This window comes from Haemorhous mexicanus, chromosome 7 (assembly GCF_027477595.1).
Source record: "Haemorhous mexicanus isolate bHaeMex1 chromosome 7, bHaeMex1.pri, whole genome shotgun sequence".
Lineage (NCBI taxonomy): Eukaryota > Metazoa > Chordata > Aves > Passeriformes > Fringillidae > Haemorhous > Haemorhous mexicanus.
The window spans coordinates 24,334,674-24,351,847 of NC_082347.1; positions in this window are offsets into that span (position 1 = coordinate 24,334,674).

The following is a 17,174-nucleotide window of genomic DNA, read 5'->3' on the forward strand; positions in this document are numbered from 1 at the left end:
AAGTAAAAAAAAAATTGTTTACTTCAAATTATGTGAAGAATAAGAGTGGTTTGGTGTTAAATTTTTTACTGTGCAGTACTTCCTAGGTCAACACATTAGTTTCACTAGAAAGAACAAAAAGGAACAGTAATGATAAACACTGCAAAGCACACGAGTGCACTGCTGTGACTGGTAAATGGTAAGGCTTGTGGCAGTTCTGAACTGCTGATAGCTTCTCTTTGGTTCAATAAGAAGGAACGTGCCTTTGTTTCAACCAGCTCAACTCAGTACCAATTTTTATAAATAGAATTCTCCTGAAAGAGATAGTAGGCTGCATCTGAGCACACAGAGAGAGTATTAGAGCTTAAAGGACAGGTTTGAGACATTAACCACAATCCTCTTGTATCTAGGAGATCATGCAAAGTCTTTATTAGGTTTTTTTAGACTTGGAAACAAATCAATTGATGCTGTTGCTATGATTCAGCCATCAGCTTGACTGGCTGTATTCCCTTTTGTCTGTATAGTCTGTTATTAAAGGTAGGGGATGAAAAGAACCACTCTGGTGCTTATTTTAAGCATACTTATCAGCAGCAATCTCCTATTTTATACTAAGAGCAAACACTGTTTAATATATCCTTTTATAACTAAATAAAAATTAATAAGAGGTATGGGGTCAATAAGTGGTACCAGCTTCCAGGAACATCCATTCTTTATCAAACTTTTTTTTTTAATAGCATTTATAATATCTATTCAGGAAAACACTGTCAACTGTTTTAATGGAGGTTTACAAATCACTGCTTTGTTAGGAAAGAATGTCTGTGTTGCATCCTCTGTTAATATGCTTCAATTGTAAATAACTGCCAGCAGCAGTTATCTCCTACAATAAACTCCAGGCCTCCCAGTGCCATGAGGATACACAGAAATTAAGTGCAGGCAACTACTCTTAATTTCCACCTACAGGAGCACAGGAGCTTGGACACCACTGGATGTTTTCCCACGTGCCAGAGGGACATGCATGGATACTCACACACCCTCCCAGTGCAGACACAGCCCCAGACCTGCTCTTTGCCACGCCAGACAGTAGGCATGTGCAGATAATTAACTCTCAGAACAGAACACACTGACAAATCAAGTAGGGGCACACCTTACCTTTCTCTTTTCAGAGCCCTGAAGACACAGGCTGATTATTTTTCTCACCTGTGTGTGCTACAGATACAGCTTGCTGCTGCTGCAGAACTGTGCAGGGAAGTGAGGAGGGGCCTTACACACACTGCCCATCCAACAGCTGCTCAGCAGTCCTGTAGGGAAGGACATGGCCTTGCCCAAGCTGCTGATGCACCTGATGGAGCAGGGTTTTGGGAGGCACAGGCTGGGCAGCTCCCATCCTGCAGGCAGCAGCAGGGACTGGGAGGGTGAATGGCTCAGCAGTGGTGACAAAACCAAGAGTTTTGTCACCAAAAAAACATGGTCAGAGCAGGATTTCAGAGGGACCAAGGAAGTGACACAAAGCAGAGGTCTAAGGTTAGGCAGAGCTTTGAGGATCCTGTTTTGGAGTGTAGATGCCCAAGCTCCATCTAAATCTAATATTAAATTAAATTCCAAGGTGACATGCTAAAGTCACACAGGAAGCTTGTATCTGAGTAGCTGATGAACCCAGTCCCAACCAGCACACTCATCAATAATCCATTTCCACCTTAACCATGCCTAAACCTCTGAAAACTGCAGCTCCAGCATGTTCAACCCAGAATACACTCAGGAGTAAGGGCACTGGAAAGGAGATGGGGATGTACAAGGTGACCTGAATAAGTATGGGCAGCCACACAACTGGAACAATTAAAATGATTCCCCTTCTTGGGGAGTCATTGATTTTATAATTAACTTAGTTTGAGTTTATTTCTTGCAGGCTCTGTAGTACTAATGAACCACCCAGCCCCTGAGGAACACCAGCCTGTGCAGAACTCGACAGATATGCTTTCATGCAGTTTTAATTCTTGTTTGCTTAACCATTAGACCTCCTCAGCTGCACCTAAAGAAAGCAAAGGTTCTGTATGCTCTGTCTCCATGAGCAGAGCACCCAATGTGTACAGTGAGCTGAAGACACAGGTCTGATTTTTTCAGTTAGTTAACATCAGATAACAGCTAGTCCTGCTTTCAGCAAGAGACAGCATAAGTCAGTGTACAAATATACATGATGGATCCAGGCATCATGCTGGTCTCTTCTGAGCTTTCCCCCCACTCACTTGTTCATCATCCTGTGGGCTGTGACAGTACAGCCCAGCAGGGCTGGGAATTGCATAGCTGAACTGACATGCATTTAAAAATAAGACTTAAAAAAATATGTTTTAAATCCCCGGGTTGTTATTTTTAACTTTGTCTTATCATTGATCCAGTTAATGCAGTGACCCTATAAAGAATTTTATCATCACAAATAAAGAGACAGTGACTTTACACACAGAAAAAAAGCAGAGGGGAATGTTAGGGACTGGAATTTCTTAGATGAGCTTTCCCACCAAAATTAACATTCTGCCTAACTAAACCCACAGTGTCTGGATTTGTACTTTACCTACACTGAGGGAACTGTTATCAGAAAATTCACAGAAACACAGAGCAGCTGAAGAGGGAAGGGACCTCTTGATGTCCAACCCCTGAGTTCAAGCAGGATTGCCACAAGCAAGATACTCAGGCCTATGTTTGGATGGGGTTTTTAATATCTGCATGGATGGAAATTCCATCACTGCCCTGGCCAACTTTGTTCCAGTGCTGCCATCGTGCACAGGCAAATTGTATTGCTGCTTCATCTCACTGTCTTCAGCTAAAATCTTCAGCACATGAGAACCAGCAGCAATTGCATGTCTGCAGAAATTGCAGTGGGATATGACTGGTTTACACCCACTGAAAGTCTGTCCACTACTAAGCTTTCGTTCAGACCAAAGTTTCTCACTAGTATTTGATATTGAAAATTCAGCCCTAGTTCAGCTGCTGGCTCATACTGCCCATCTAGGATCCCACTAGCTTGCTGACATCTGTGGAGTTTTAAATTTTATTACCAAAAATACTGCTGTTGAACTTATTGAAATTTAGACCTAACTTGCATGATTCTGTTTCTTTAAAACAGTAGATTTTGTTTGGTGGAGGTATCTCACTGGACAGTGCTGAATGTATAACCACAGTGATACTAACTCCAATACCTAAGACAGAACAATTTGATTTTTTTTCCTACTAAAATATGAATAAAACACCTCAATGACCAACAGCTTTATTAGGAATGTCTGTTTGAGCAACTTCCCTTTCAATACCTTCAACTTTCCTTTCAAAATTGTTGCTTCATTTCTTATCCTTGCAAATACTTTCAAGATTAACATCTGGCAGCATTTTCCATTCTGCCATTTATATCTGGCAGATTTTTTTTCCTGTTGGGTACAAGGAGAAGTTCATGGGTTTCATTTGCTGGAGTATTCTGGTATAAGGAGGTGGCAGCCCATAGAGGGAGTGAAGGTCATGTCTGATACTTGCACAACAGAAGCATTGTGCTTGTCTTGTGTTACTTTGAGGAGATCATTTCTCTAGCTCCTTGAGAAATGGACTGGACACATTAGACCAGCAAAACACCAGGTTATCTTTTCTTTTGATGGGGTCCTATTTTTCAAAAGCAAATTTTTTCCTAAGCTGCCCTGTTTAGATAGTACTAATAGCATTAAGCTAAATTGGTTCCTTGGGAGATGTCCCAATTAAATGGCTATCCTAATTAAGCACATCCTGATTAAGCAAAAGATCCTATAATTATAGTAATAGCATGTAATAAAAACTGGCCCATGGTTCTGCTCAGACAGAAAGCATTTTGCAAGCCTTATTTACAGGAACCACTTTATCCAGTATTGAAACACAACCAGCTCTTGGGTGAAATGCAACATCTGTTTAACCATGTGCAGTTGAACTAGACAGGCTTTCAGAGCAGGAAAATGAAAAAATCTGCCCCATACTGACAATGCAGACAATGTTATGATAAAGCAGAAGGGTCTTATCATGTAACATGAATGAAGTATTTTGACAGACCTTAGCAGAATTGCTGCAGTATTTACAATTGCTTCCCATTATCACAAGTTCACCAAAGAGGGTGTTTTATAGAAGCTTCTAACAAATATTTAAGCTCCATACTAAATGGAGGAAAAGTACCCCACACTGAACTTTTGCCTTCTAAGTTCTAAAAAAAAAAAAATCTCATTCCTATACTGCCCCAATGGAATTTTTATCAACTAAAAATACCAAGGAGAGTGCAAACAAGAAGCCAAACAGAGTCTGGTAGAAGTACTAGTGTGAAAAGTCAGTTTTCTCCAACAAACTGTAAAGCTGAGCTCCTGACCCTGTGTAGTTATTGTGAATGTATGCCATGTTTCTTGAGACTACTGTGCCAGAGGGAATTCCAGTTGTGTGCTTTGGATGCTGTTCATGCTCCAACTTGCCTAATTGGCTTAGTTCCTCTCTAGATACACTGGAGTAGGACAACCTTATTTTTAGCTTGTCCTACACAGCACTGTAGAGAAGATATTGAGTAATTCTCGTTAAGTAATAAGAGCTGAATAAACAAATATTAAAAATGTATATTTACTTATTAAAATTACCCTTTTTTTGGCCTCCTAATGACAAAAGAGCAGAAACAAGGAATTAACATGAAACTCATACCCCTAAGTGTCAGCTGACAATAACTGAGTGAATATAAATGTTAGCAGTCATCAGCATAAAGTAAATTATCACTGAACAGGAAAATTGGTGAAGTCCTCCACAAACCATTAATCCAGAGAGTCCATAAAACAACTCCCTACCTCTTTCCTTATTGTCCTGCTGTTGTTGTGTCTGAGCATTTGAGGGTTATAGAGAGGGCATATAGATATGTTACTAATAATTCAATATCAGTTCAATACTGTGGGGGTGTAGAGTTTTTAAGCTAGATACCATAACACTGAGGAGCAGAATCTGGTCCTTGCATAAGCCCAGCAGTATGTGTGATGTAAGTTCACAGGATGCACTGAGGTACTGCTCTCCACAGTATCAAGAGACATGCCCATCTACGACACTTCTGAGTCACCATTTAGAACACAATAGTGCCCTTGGAAGAAACCAAGGGTTGCTGGTGCTGCTGGAGGATGATGACAATGTTGTGAGCTCCCAACACAGGTCTGTTCTCAGAAGTGCAAATGCAACCTGAGGATGTGTTGCAGAGCAACACAATTGCAATTACTGCCAAGAGTGACTCCATCCAAAGGATGCAAGGCAGAGCCCAGAGATCCACATTGAGGAAATATCTACAGAAACCAGCACAGCCTGCAAAGTAAGATTACTAGGATCAGAGAAACAGCCAATCTATATACCAAAAATGATTAAAAGAGCTTCACTGTTCAGGATGCAATTGACATTTTTACCTGCATCAGGCAAATTAAATTAGAAAGAAAAAGCAGTTGAGGTAAAAGGGCAACGTTAAGACAAAAAACAAGCTAATTCTGGACTTGAAACAGAAAGGCTTTCATTGAGGTACCTTCTAACCATGTTAACCTTTCAGAATAAAAGCTGGTTCAGCCAGTAAACAAACTTACCTGGTGCTGTAGCAGATGATAGATGTAGACCAGCTCTTCAAGTCCTGTGCTCTGCTGCCAGGTAGTTGTGATATCTGGCTGACTGCTGTAATCTCAATTCCAGCCTTGCTTGAAGTCTCCTTCCTTTATTTCAGCCTCCAAGTCACCAACTCCCCATGCCTTAATTTGTCCTTCAATGACATATTACAGAGAAAAAAATGAACACATTTGCAGAAGCTACCTGCAGGCATCTAAGATTCCCCAGGATATCTCTAGCCTAGGCTAAGGAACTAACATGTCTTCAGGCAGCTCACAGCAGTTGCTTCCTGTTCCCTTCAGGTGAAAGCAGAAAATTTTTCTTTTAAGATAGAAATAAACCTTGATGTTTCCAGATCACAAAATGAATGATTCTTTAAGTAACAAATGTCTCAGTATAGGGTACTAAAAAGACCCCAAACCAATCTAAACAACAACAACAAAAAACCCAAACAAACCCAAGAACCAAAAAGCCAAATCCAAATCAAAAGAACATTAACAACACATTAAAGAACTTCTAGTTAGATCTCCAACAATAACAACACCATGGGGAAATGCACTTCAGTAGCAAAGGCTTAGCTAGTTTCTATGTGGCAGCAATCCCTACTTCTTTTCAGACTAATCTTCCCAAACAACTAACCTGTCAGCCTCATGTCCAGTTCCTAAATAAGAAAAAAACCAGGGACAAGTCATCTAGGACCCTCCCTACCATCCCCAAATCAGTTACCTAAGATAGAATTACACAAAGTCACATTATTCCATGGCCTGATGCCTCAGGTGGTGATTTTACACCCAGGTGTCCACAATAAACTGCAATCAATGTTCTTGAAAAGCTACTTCCAGTGAAACATGGTGCAATATTTTGCAAGCAGTAATAAAACCTTGTAGCAATCCTGAGGGTAGGGCAAAGGTTATGACAGATGAAGTGGAGCTACCCCAGCAGGGGAGGCTGGAAGAATGTTCCAGGTACAAAAGCCTATTTCCAGGCACCAAGGACTTGCCCAGCCTAAGGGCATTACCATCTGCTTAAATTAAAAGCAGATGTTAGCTGCTCTAAAGCAGCAGGGCACTGTCAGAGTCAATGAAACAGGGTTCCCCTGTGCAAGCTCTGCCACTTCGTTGTCATGGGGGCAGCTGGGCCAAAGCTCCATCCCCACCCAGGTCTCAGCAAGTTTGAACCATCCTGAAGTCCACTTAGCAGGTCATTTCATTCTTCATTTCACTGGGGCATTCTGAACTCTGAGCTCAGGCACGAACAAGCAGGCTGTTTTTTCTACAAACAGCAAGTGCATCTGTGTTACAAATGACCCTTGTTCTGTCAAAATTGTGGTCCTTTTCCACTTACTGTTCTGCTTAGATTTTAATTGTTAAGTGATTCCATGACTGCTGAGAATTTTGTCCTTAACTCAAGATCTCATTTTCAAAGGAACCTCATAATTTGGAATTAACCTTAAGAATGCTGTCCACTAATCAGGTGAATCTGCTGGTTTTTTTCTCCAAACAGTGTTTTGTCTCACAGTATAAAGGTCTAAGTATTGTTCTACCAATAGCACTCTAGTAGGACAGACAAAAGCTAACATTTTCATTATTACACTCGGAAAGGTAATGCCTGTTTTCTTTAACAGGCCTTCTGTGAAATTGTTTGAGCTTCATAATTTGAGGCAAATTTGCCTTCCTGCTTCATACACCTTTGGAAAATTGGACCCTGTTCCTCCTGCTGCTGTGACAGAAATATTATTGCAGTGGTTGGCTTGGGAAGGGGCATGAAAGCCTAGAAGAAACTTTATGCCTGAATTGGGACCTGCATGAACTGGGCTTTTTTTTTTTTTTTTCAGTGAGCCTGGTTCAGACTTTGGGAGGCCTAGTGCTAAGCCAGGTGGCAAAGCTTTGTTTGGGTTCATGGTTCTGCTCTTCTCCTTATGGAGACTGAGTGCCTGTGTGCTGCTTATTTTAACTGTCTTCAACCTGTTTCACCTCTTGGGTCATCTCTGTGATCATCTCTGCTGGGAGGAGCACACACAGAGTTCATGATCCAGTCCCAGTTTGCATGTCACCAGTATCACCAATCTCACAACTGCCTCTCTAAGACACCCTTAATTAATGCATCAGTGGTAAAAAAGCCTTCTAGTGTCCCCAGGTAACAGCAACATCTTCTGATCACATAGCCTGTGTCAGAGCAGTGTCAGAGCAGTGTCAGAGCAGAAGGAAAAGCAGACCTCACTCTGCACAACCATCCAGCCTCTGCTCTCAACAATGAGAGAGGCTCAGCTCCCCAGACAAGAGAGGCTCAGCTCTCAGAGCATGGTCAAGACTGCAAATTGGGAAAACACTTCTAGGACTGTGTCCTCATATTCACATGAAAATCCTTTAGGCTTTTCAAAGTTCAGATCTTGTGTTGCATATAGGGCAGGCAAAACACAGACTCTAAGAAAAGCAGCACCCAGGGATCTGCCAGGGTTTGCAATGAGAGATCCAACTGTGTCCCTTCAAAATGCTGACATTCAGCATCTACCTCTGTCCATTTACTATGACAAGCACTTGATACATGTACATTTATTTATTAGAGCTTCTACACCTCTTATGAAAGTCAGTGGGAGAAGAAAGTTTTGTGCAGCTCTCTGCTCCAACCATAGGTTGTGATCTCAAGGACATGCTAACTGCACCCCAGAAATCCAAGAGAACTGTGACAAAATCCTCAGTCCTGGCATTGAATCTGTCCAGACAAATCATCTACCAGGACTGGAGTCCAGACTGTTATGTTAATAAATGCTTCTAAAGGGAGCTGTTTCTGGGGTAAAGTTTCTGTTCCCTTCACACACAACATCAAGGTCTCACTGATAGCTGCATGCTAAAATTATTAAGAAACAGAAGTGTGTCTTCTTCCACCAGTTTATTCTAGAAGCAAATGGGTAATATTTTAAGAATATTACTGCATTGCAAGTTCAGTCTTGACCCCTGGGATTATTTAGCCTTAAGCCTGGATGTAATAACTTTCACCCCGTTATGCTTGGGAAGTCTTTGGTCTCAGCACAAATTTTTAAAAACTTCATAGTGTAATTTCTCCTCTGATCATCAGGTGAGGGAAGTGTCATAACAAGTGTTATAAAAAGGATTAGTGGGACAACGTCCTTCTTTAAACTGACTCACAAACAAGTATTCTTAAAAATAATTTTGGCTGCTCTTTTAAAGGCTGCTGACTGTTGCAACACAGGACATGTGCTGGTGTCAAATTCCAAGTTCCTCGGCTTGCAACTCACAAAATCTGCAGTCTGTATGCAGACATATAACTATTTAACAGGTAAGTGGAAGGGAGAGCTTGCAGGTTATTTGTAACATTCCCACCTCATCAGGTAGCTTCATATGTCAGGTCCTTACAAGTCACCTTTGCACAGGAGGAAAAAGGTAAGCACAACTAAATTTATTTATACACTATATGCAAATCCCTGAAAAGCATTGGTTACAAATACAGATGGTTTAGAGTTATGTGAGACAGTCAAACCATCAAAACTTGGTTCCCAGGGAGCAACAAGCATCGAGAGCTGGTTCCAGGTAGACTGAAAGGCAAATTCTCTATCCAATGGGGTGGCAGGTTCCTTTAGAGCTCAGACATCATTGCTTGTTTCAGGGAGCATCAAAAACAAAACCAAACTGTACCACAAAGTGAATCTTGCCCTGTATATTTTATAAAAAATATTTACCTTCCAGCAGAGCAGATTTGGTGCTTATCACAATCTCCAGCTCTAGGAAGGGAGAATTTCAACTTACAGAGAATACAGAGAGCAAAGGGACAGCTCAAACTTCCACTTTCCTGACATTGCTGCTGCTCTTACTCAGAATGGGGCACAGACACACACCCTTTCTTGGTCCCTTTGACACTCCTGTCACCTCAGGACCAAGTCTGATGAAAGTGGTTTGAGAATATAAATATTTACCTAGATCCACAATAAGAGGGAAATACATCTCCCAAGCAAGGTGTGTTTTTTCTGCATGGTTATCATAACGACATCCAAAACTCACTGTGCCAGATTTATGTATCAGCAATACACAATCATAAATACAAGATGCCTTTCAAGCACTGTGACATTCCCTTCCTGCAGATGGCTGGAAATGTTCTTAGATACAATATTTGCAATTAGCTTGCTGATGAAATTAGTGCTCTGAAATGGTTAGTTTTATAGATGCCCCTGCCTCTCTGGATATTACTGCTTTAACCTCTTTGAGACCTTGGCTAAGAGCACTTTCTTAGGACTGCAATATTGAGAGTGCAGGTCAGAAAAAAGATATAGCCTAGCATAAGCAGTGAGAAGACGTGGAGTAATCAGTGGGTGATTTGTCTGGGGCTCTGGTGAACTGCATCCTAATCCCTGCTGTTCCACTGCTGACCCTGAACTGGCCACTCCTCAGTGTTTCTGCTCCAGTAAAATGAGGTACTACTCACTGCCTGTGGCAGAGGACATGCTGTGGGAGAGCTCAGAGTCACCACTATTCCCAGTGGCCAGTTCTGGTCCTTCCTTTTTTAAGCATGAGTAATCACCATTCCTGACATGTGCTGCCCTCCTGCTCTTGTTTTACCAGCAAGATTGTTTGAGGCATGAAATCAGAACATTTAAGAAAAATCTCTCCAACTACAGTTCTGGAATTTCCCTGGAGAACTGTTCAGGTGCACACACTGCTGAGGACACCTGCCCCTTGCCTGTTGACTGGAAGCACATCAGTGATGGGAAGGATCCATAATACAGGGACTTCACAGGTCATATCAGGGGTCTCAGGGGGATCCCATACATTCAGGGCACTGTTGCTTCCACCTGGTTTGCCACTGTTTACTGCGTTGTGCCACTGAGATGTGAGAGAGCAAAGCTTCATCCATAGGAAGCAAGCAGGAAATTGAGATTTTGATGAAGTTTCTACTCTCTTTGCACCAAAGCCCATCAATGTCTCAGGCTGGTTTTCACCTTTCATGGGCAATAAAGTAATTTGCTCATAACAAGCAGCTGCTCATCTGAAAGAGGACTGGCACGAATCATAGCAGAGGCATGAATCAGAGAGGACTGGCATGAAAAGCTCATGCTCTTTTCTGAACACTCCATTATGCCCTGATTAATTGGCAGTGGCTTAAGGCTCTATCGATAGGACACACTCCCTGGGAGAGTGACACATTTCTGAGAAATCCTCAACAGACCCAAGCATGTATTATTGATGAGCTAGGAGAAAATCATCTGGGTATTTTTACAAACCCAAGCTTTAAATCAGTTTTGCTGAAAGGCCTGTCAGTCTTTTTGATTATGTTTCCCTCTGAAATAAATTTCCCCTGAGGCAAAGTCTTTAGTTATGGCACAAGCCTGCAGCTTAGGAGCCCTGTACTCCCTCCTTGGTTCTGTGTCAGATACGTGGTGCCCACAGCACCACAGAGATCGATTTTAACTGTATGCCCGAAGAGAGTGATGACTCTTTCAGGAGTCTCACCAAAAAATGAAAAGCATTCAACTGCTGCCAACTGTCCTGGCTGTCCAGGAGTGTTCCCTCATCCCTGCAGTATTTGCAGACCTACTTTGGAGAACTTTTCCATCTTCTCCTGTTTCCTGCAGGGGTATTATCTGTGCTTGCGAGGATTCAATTAATGCCACTGATGTGGAATGTTGTTCCATTCATCACTGGCCACAGCATCTAATGAATAGGATAATCTAATTCTCCCCAAATAAATATGACACCAAATTAAAAGGGTTCATAAACAGCCTCCAAAACAAGTGAGTTTGTTTCAATTTATTGCCTTTTAAATTGCACTGGATCCCTCAAGTACCAACCTGGCTATAAACAAACCAGTGACTGAGTTTGAGAGTTTATTATCATTAATGTTTGCCTTTATTTATACTACATTTGAGTGTTAGTATTAGCTGGAGAACAGCAAAAGGAAGGTCATCCAAATGCCACAGTTTTTAGCCACAGTTTTCCTAAACTAGTGAGAGAGCTTTAAGGAACAATGTATTCTAGACAATAATTTTTGCTGTGTTTACTGTCACTGAAACATTCAACAAAGTAGATCTATCATTAGAACCATGCGAAAAGTTCACCAGGAAACCAGAAAAAGTTGCAATGCCTAGTGGCTGATGTAAAAAGGCACTACTCACCAAAACCCACCAAAACCCAAAGCCACAATTCTAAGTTTTTGCCTGATATAATTTTATTTGGGAGCCAGCTGTTAGAAAATATATTACATGTGTAAAGACAGATGAACTTGTCAAGTTCTTCTCTGAAGGTAGCCTAGTTTTCAGTATCCTGCCTTCTCTGACCAGTCTTTCCAGACTGGCAGGAAAGAAAGGAGACAATCAGTGTGGTTGTGGATTTCTTACAGGATGATTTAGATGAAAGAGAAAGAATCTATAGACTTACTGTGGTGTTTAAAAAGTACACCATATTGGCTTGCCAGTTTAACCATAGACAATACCTGGTGCTTCAGAAGTACCCCATCTTGTGCTTTACTGCTTGAAAATTCTATTTATTTAGCAGCTTCCAAAATGGATTTTAAACACTTTCCTGAAATTAATCAATTTAGCCTCATTACAGACAGTCTCATGGAGTACAGATTTATCTCTACGTGGCTTTTATACTTAGCATATTACTCAGGGTAATGCAGCTGTGGTTTAGAAATCCAGAGCTCTCATGTCTGCAAAGCAGAAAACTGTCTTGTGCAGGGGTTTTCTCTCAGTCCCAGAAGGGGACAGCAATGAGGAACAAGTGAACTTACCACAGAATCACAGAATGATTTGGAAGGGACCTTTTATGGCCATCCAGTCCAGCCCCCTCGCCATGGGCAGGGACATCTACCAGATCAGGTTGCTCAGAGCCCCATCCAACCTGAATGTTCCCAAGGATGGGACATCCAACACCTCTCTGGGCAACCTGTGCTGATGTTTCAGTTCTGGCAAGGCCAGAAATGGACATCAGCTGTAGCTGTATTTTTTCTATTTCTTGTTTGAACCTTTGGAAATCAGTTTAAACTTAGAAATTAGACCCCCAACACTGACCTCTTCTGTTAGAGAAGATTGCTAGTGACATTTAAAGCAATGACTCTCCCCTCCTTTTTGAAAAACATCAGCCTTTATTCTGGCTAAAATAACAAGGGACCTTTCAGCTCAGATGCTAAACTGAGGAACTGAGGGGAAAACTGTGGTTCTCTGGCTTCAACTAAAATAGAAATTCAGGAGATATTCCAGAAAGTAAAAATTATGCTCTCGGGCAAACTGAATATTAAAATTTTCCCCTTCAAAATGTCATGTTTAAGCTTCAGATTAATGGAACCTTTCAATAATTGTTTTTCAGCTTGAATCAGATTTAAAAATAAAGTTGCCATTTTAAAATCAATAGATGTAAATGTTGACTTTCATTTCCCCCTGTTTTTCTGTCTGACATCAATTTATAAGATCAGTTAAATTTCATTTATATCCACCAAATGCCTTTCTTTTCTGTGAATATAGTACTGCCACTAATATTTTGCCCAGTGCTGACTGTGATTCTATGCTTCCCTAGACCATTGCTACACATGACTCAGTTCCTGTTTGTACTGTAATTCAATTTGAGAGCTCACTGCCATCTATAATTCCAAAGAGCATTTTCAGCTGAAATCCTAAATTGAATTACAGATTCATATTGCATTGCTCACTATTTATTAATAATATTGTGCCTACAACATATCCTGTTCTCCATTACCACAGAAAGAACAGTACTGGTTCCTCTGGATCCAGAGCTATTTCTTTCTCCAAATGTTGGGTTCCTGCAAGTAGAGAGCCTACAGACATCTCTGTTTCTTTTGTAATAAGTATTTTTATTTAGCCAGAAATGCAGGAAAAGTTTCTCAAGACTATACTTGGATGTATCATATGACTTCTATATCACAGAAGAATATCACCATAAGTATTTCTTTGCAACTGGAAGAATGCAAAGTATTATGGGATGAAGTCCCTGTGAACTTTGAACTCCCACACAGTGACACTCTTAAGTGCTGGGCACATACCTTTCAGTCAGAAATGCCAACTCTAAGCCTCCAACAAGTCCAAGGCATGGTACCGACACACCGTGGCTAACTGAGATTTGTAACAGGAGGTGTTGGGGAAACAGAAACACAGCTTGAACAAGCAATACTTCCTTCCAAACAGACAGGAGCCCACGTCCTCAGGACTGGCTCCTTCTGTCTTCTCAAAGGACAGCCAGATGCAACCCCCAAATTATTAATTCTTTTCTGCAGCCTAACATAAAGGTTTTTAGTGAACAACAAAAAGTACCAGCAATTTCTTGGGATGTCAGGGATGAGTTCTTTGGGTTCAAATGTATGGCACCAGAAGACTGAACAATAATTACTTGCAAGGCCAGTAACGTTTGCAGTGAGGGGAGAGATGGGGAATTGGAGTGACCTTGTTTGCATATGGTCTGAGGAGAAGAGTTTGCTGCACTGTGTCAAACAAAACATCTCTTGGTGCTGCAGCATCCCAGGCATGGGATGTTCTGCAGTTATGGACCCCAGACACTAAAGAAGTGAAGAGTCTTTGGAGTCAGCTCAGGCATTTGGGTTCAGGGCAGAAGTTGAAGGAAAGACTGACAGGTCTTTGGCATACTCCCATCTTAGCATCTTACAGTTTGCTGCTATCTTCCCAGCAAAGAGATTCCACACAGTAATCCCTGAGGAAGGTGTATATTTTAAGATCAGATTGCTACTTTGCCAGAAAACAGGCTGCTTCAAGATAGCCAGCCAATGAGCCATGACACTAGGAGACTTCATTATCCCATCTGGATATCTGTGGCAAGCAGTATTTAAAAACTGCATTTTACATTAATTCATCAACACTAATTTACCATTATTTTATTAATTTAAGAATAAAAAATAATCAGCAGTTTCCATTCAGGAGGGCTCCCATCTGCCCAGCAGTGAGGGTGCTCTGCCCTTGAGCCTCCCCACCCCAGCCCCTCCCAAGAGCTCCAGCAGCCCCGGCTCCCTCTGTGTGCTGCTGAGCACAGGGAAAAGGAAGACTGAACATCTTAGATTATTTCCTGCCCTTGAAACACTTCCCTCAACATGGGGAGATGGTAAAGAGATCTCCCACTTTGCCTGACTAAGATATCTGCTATTCTCTTCTTCCACTTCCTGACAGGAACAATGTTCTTTTAACCTCAGTTTGAATACTTAAACATAGTTTATCCAAAAAATACTCCAAACTGTTGCAAAATAGAAATAGAAGTGAAGCCAATCCAATCTTTTCTTCTTCCCTCTAGAAGTCCCAGTGATGACACACCTCTTAAGAAGCAGGGCTGGTCTCCTGGGTTTCAGGTCACATCTGCTCTGGGTTTCTGGGAGAATTAAGCAAGATTAAATGGGTCAACTTTCTCTGGAACAGAAACTCTCAGGGGTTAAACGTGAAGTATGTGAGTTAGCATCCTGTGTTAGTGTGTTAGTTTTTCAGGTCTCAGGAACAGAGCTAACAGTTGGAGACAGCTGTCCCTAGGTACACCTGGGTGTGAGCTGAGCTATGTACCAACACCCCCCGAGGCTGCAGCACAGCTCCTGCTGTGTGTGCTGTGTCTGAGGACACGGGACAGCCACCCCCAGGGCACAGCAAGGTGGCATTAATGCTGTCCCTGGAGACTCCCTGCACATGGGACTTTCTGGAGCTCAGGAGGAAGAAAAAGGCTGAAAACAGGCAGCAGAAAGCCTGCACCAGTCCTGAGCATTTTTTACCTTGCCCCTGTTACTTTTTCCTTGCCAAGCTTTTATCTTGTTTTTTGTGCAATAAAATCATGTTAATAAAACTGTGAATGAATAGAAAGGCCCTAAGTCAATATTTGCACTTGGAAAAGACTGGTTAGAGCAGCTTAGGAATTGATCCTGATTTATTAAAGCACCTGTTCACCCAGGGAACATTTTAGCAGCAATCAATATGTAATTAAATCTTCATTGATGTTTTACAATTGTTTTGTTTCCCAGCAATTACAGTGATAGAATCAGCTTCCCCTGGTTGTTCCTCTTTCCAGCTTTACTACTGATCTCCTGTGAGCATTCTGGCAACTCGCTTTACATCTCCCAGGCTGTTATTAATAAATTGGGATCACAATCACAGTGAAACAGCTCTAATCCACACCCACTGTGCTAAGCACAGGCCAACAAGAAAAGCCAACCTCTGACCTGAGTAGCGTGATAACAATAACAACAACGGGAGCTCTTGGGCAATATAAACACAAACGTTTCAGTGAAATCATCACACAGCTCTGAACTTAAATACACTTGAAGAGCTGAGCTTTCATTAGGCTTTTCTAGTCAGACTTTAGGTCCCTCAAAGCTGGGATTGCTTTTCACTCGCTGCCTGTCCAGCTCCAGGAAACAGAGGTGTTGTGGGTGCAGCAGCGTAAATCACTCCTGTTTCTTGCTCAGGCAGACGCAGATTCCCATTTGGGCTCTCCAAAACAACACCCCAAACACTCCAGAATGGGTCATCCTTCCAGTAAAACCTCCTCACACGGCTCTGGCCGGGGGAGTGCCTGGCTGCAGAGCCCGTAGCCGTGCCGAGGGCTGCGGGCTGAGAGCCCCGGACAGGGAACAGCGCTGCGTGTCAGCCTCTCGGGGCCGGGACAGAGAGAGCGGCCAAGGGGGGAAATCCCGCCCGCTCCTCTGGCTCCCGCGGAGGCCGTGCCCTGCCCCGGGGTGCTCGGGGTGCCCCGGGGTGCTCGGGGTGCCCCGGGGTGCTCGGGGTGCCCCGGGGTGCTCGGGGTGCCCCGGGGTGCTCGGGGTGCCCGGTGCCGCCGCCGGTCCCCAGCAGAGGGGGGTGTAAGCCCGGCTTTCGCCGCGGCACAGCCCCCGCAGGCACTTGCAGGACCGAACAGACTCAGAAAAACCCAAAACGAAACGAAACAGGGAAGCCCGATGGTCGGTGTCAATTAGAACAAGTGACTGTGAAAAACCAAGTGGGAGCAGCAGAAGGGACATGCGAGTCCCCGTGCTTTGGTGCCCACAGCTGGCCCGTGTCCCTCAAAAACTGGGAGAAGAATCCTCCACCCTGATGCTCAGCCAGAGACCAGGCGAGAAACCGGGATATCACTGAAAAGACAGGCACTTAAAGGGGCGGGGGCTGAAACCTCCTCTTCTTCATGTTCCCTTGAGGTGTGTTGATACCCTGACCCCAGGACCCTTGTCTGTGTCCTGGACTCACCAAGACCTTTTGAACTTGCCACTCTCCTGGCACTGACTCCTGCTAATCTCAGGACTGAGAGGAAGGGAGCACCCCTCAGCCAAAAAGTTCACCCACTTGATCAGAAAAACTCCTTTACTGAACACATTTTCTGAAAGCCTTTTTGTAACTACACATGTAAAGGATTGCTTTAAGCGTGGAGAACCAGTGGTCAAGGCAGAACCAAACTTCTCAGTGTTCTCTCTGTATCATTGTCCACATTTGGGGCTTCACTCAGGCATCTGGTGGTGCGGTCAAGGGGGTTGGAGGCAACTTTGGAGGGAGTCCACTGACTGCTGAGAGGTTGCTGTGACACTGGAAGCAGAAACAGGCCAGTTTTAATCCCCCCATGGTCTGACACTGATGTGGGAACCTGCTGCTCTTC